Genomic DNA, 3423 nt, shown 5'->3' on the forward strand with positions numbered 1-3423 from the left:
AGTGGAAGGAGTGTTAAATATGTGGAGTGGAAGGAGTGTTAGATACGTGGAGTGGAAGGAGTGTTAGATACGTGAAGTGGAAGGATGGAGTGGAAGGAGTGTTAGATACGTGGAGTGGAAGGAGTGTTAGATACGTGAAGTGGAAGGATGGAGTGGAAGGAGTGTTAAATACGTGGAGTGGAAGGATGGAGTGTAAGTGTTAGATACGTGAAGTGGAAGGAGTTTTAGATACGTGGAGTGGAAGGAGTGTTAGATACGTGGAGTGGAGGGATGGAGTGTAAGTGTTAGATACGTGGAGTGGAAGGAGTGTTAGATACGTGGAGTGGAAGGATGGAGTGTAAGTGTTAGATACGTGGAGTGGAAGGAGTGTTAGATACGTGGAGTGGAAGGATGGAGTGTAAGTGTTAGATACATGGAGTGGAAGGAGTGTTAGATACGTGGAGTGCGAGTGTTAGATACGTGGAATGGAAGAGGTTCTGTGAACTGGAGAACCGTATAGATGTTGTGGAAGAAATACCAGAAATAAGGTGCTGGGCAGATGGGTTGAAAGAAATACTGTACTATTAATCACCTGCTGAATAGATGGAGCAAACTGCATGTGGGAAATGTGGTCCTGGTTAGCTTTATGGAAAGAGGCTCTAAAACTGGAGTGTTGGACAACTGCAGTGGAAAAAGTATTGGAAAATAAGAACTCTTAAATCGATTGCTGCATAGATCAAATGGAAGAAGATATCTAGATGAAGGGTTTGAGATTTGAATTGGAGACGGTACTAAGACTTCTGTTAGATATATGAAGGGGAGGTGGTATTATAATGAAAGTGCTGGATATATAGAGTGGATGACGTAATGCAGATGGAGTATTGTCTAAATGAAATAGAGGTGCTGGATAATTTGAATGAAAATTGTATAGCAAAATGTGTGCTGAACAGAGAGTGGGAGAGGTATTGAAATTAAAATCTCGATAGATGAAGTGGAAGAGGTACTGCAAATGAAGTTCTGGATAAATGGAGTGAGAAAAAAAAAAGTCGGAAAAAGAAATGCTGGGCATATGGAAGGATAGTGGTACAGAAACTGATGTGGTGGATAAATGAAGTGGAAAAGGTATTGGATGGAATAGAAGGGGCACCATAAATGAAGTGCTGGATATAAGAAGTGATAAAGGTGTTGGAACTGGAGTTGAGGATAGAGGTGCTAGAAGGGAAGTATTGGATAGACGGAGTAGACAGTTATATTGGAAATGGAAATCTCGAAAGATGAAGTGGAAGAGGCGCTAGAAATGAAGTGTTGGATAGATGGAGTGGATAAAGTGAGTTGATAAGCAAAATATTTGAAACGTATACTAGAATTAGAGTGCTAAATAGACGCATTAGAATAAGTGCTGGAGAGGATTAGTTAGATAGGTGGAGGAAAAGAGATTTTTGAAGTGAAGTGCTGAGTGGATAAAAGAATTGAAGAGATAATGGAAATAAATGTTGGAGAGATGCAGCGTAATGTTGGATATAGATTCAGAGAAATGGGTAATATAGAAGGGGTATTATTGTATTTGGAGTGGAAAAAGCACTGAAGATGAGTAATTGAATCGAGGGAGTAGAAGGGGTACTGGGAATCGGATACTGGCTGGATTGAGTACAATATGAACTAGTAATAACGTACTATATAGAAGGAATGGAAAAAATACTGGAATAGGTGTGGTGAGTAGACACAGTGGGAGAGGTACTGGAACTAGTGTGCTGAATAGTTTGAGTAGAATATGTTCTAAAACTAGAAGATTGTATAAAAATCATAGAAGAGACACTGTAAATGAAAGGATGATTGATACATAGGAAAAGATACAGGAGCTGGTGTCTTGAATGGAATGGATGTAGTGGAAGAGATAACGGAGAGGATGTGATCTATGGATGGAGTAGAAGATATACTGAAGCTTCAGTAATGGATAGACGAAGTGGAAAAGGTACTGAAAATTATATTCTAGTAAAATGCAGTTAAATAGGTAGGTACTGGAAATGGAATGTTGGATAGATGTCATGCAAGAGATGCTGGAACTGGAAAAGCAGTACAAGACGGATGGAGCAGAAAAGGTACTAGAATGAAGTGCCAGATAGAAAGAGTATAGGTGATACTATTATCATTATCATTTTTATATGCTAAGCTACAATCCTAGCTGGAAAAGCAGGATGCCATAAGCCCAGGGGCCACAACATGGAAAATAGCCCAGTGAGGAAAGGAAACAAGGACAAATAAAATATTTCAAGAACAGTAACAACACCAAAATAAATATTTCCTATATAAACAATAAACACTTCAACAAAACAAAGAGGAAGAGAAACGAGATAGAACAGTGTGCCCGAGTGTACCCTCAAGCAAGGGAACTCTAACCCAAGACAGTGGAAGACCATGATACAGAGGTTATAGCACTACCCAAGACTAGAGAACAAAGGTTTGATTTTGGAGTGTCCTCCTAGAAGAGCTGCTTGCCGTAGCTAAAGAGTCTCTTCTACCCTTATCAAGAGGAAAGTAGCCACTGAACAATTACACTGCCGTAGTTAACCCATTGGGTGAAGAAGAATTGTTTGGTAATCTCAGTGTTGTCAGGTGTATGAGGACAGAGGCGAATCTGTAATTAATAGGCCAGACTATTCGGTGTCTATGTAGGCATAGGGAAAGAACCTTAACCAGAGAGAAGGATCCAATATAGCACTGTCTGGCAAGTCAAAGGACCCCCTAACTCTCTAGCGGTAGTTTCTAAACGGGCGGCTGGTGCCCTGGCCAACCTACTACCTATAGGGGATATACTGTATAGATGAAGTGGAAGAAGTACAAGCAAATGAATTGTGAATAGATGGGGTGAAGAAAGTACTGGGTAGGAAGTACTGGAGTGATGGACTGGAAATACTGGAACTTGAGCACTGGATACATGGAGCCAAAAAGGTACTGGAATGATATGAATGTTAGATGTAGTAGAAAAGGTACTGAAAATAAAATGCTGGACAGATCATGTGTAATAAACGTTGGAATTGAAGTGCTGAAAATGCTACTAGAACTGGATAATTAAAGGGGGAGAGAATTAAGAGGTACTGTAAATTAATTGTTATATAAAATAAGTAGAAAAGGTCCTGAAACTTTTACAGGTGTAGCCAGTTGTTTTAGCCTACGGATGGCGTTGTAAACGATATGAGGCTGTCTTAGCATAGATTGGTTGAAAGAAGTAATGGAACTGCTTTATATATGGATAGATGAGGTACAGTTAGAATCAAAAGAACGCCGACACTCGGGGGAAATCTTTCGTCAGATGTCTCTCGTGTTCCCATGACAAAACAGAAAAGGTGTTGCTCTTCTTACCACTGCTATGAAATGGGTGGAGCCTTCTCCAACCTTAACGAACCAAAGACAGTAAAGGGCTGTCTTTGTTAGCAAAAGCATACA

Source organism: Palaemon carinicauda, chromosome 28, assembly GCF_036898095.1.
Source record: "Palaemon carinicauda isolate YSFRI2023 chromosome 28, ASM3689809v2, whole genome shotgun sequence".
Lineage (NCBI taxonomy): Eukaryota > Metazoa > Arthropoda > Malacostraca > Decapoda > Palaemonidae > Palaemon > Palaemon carinicauda.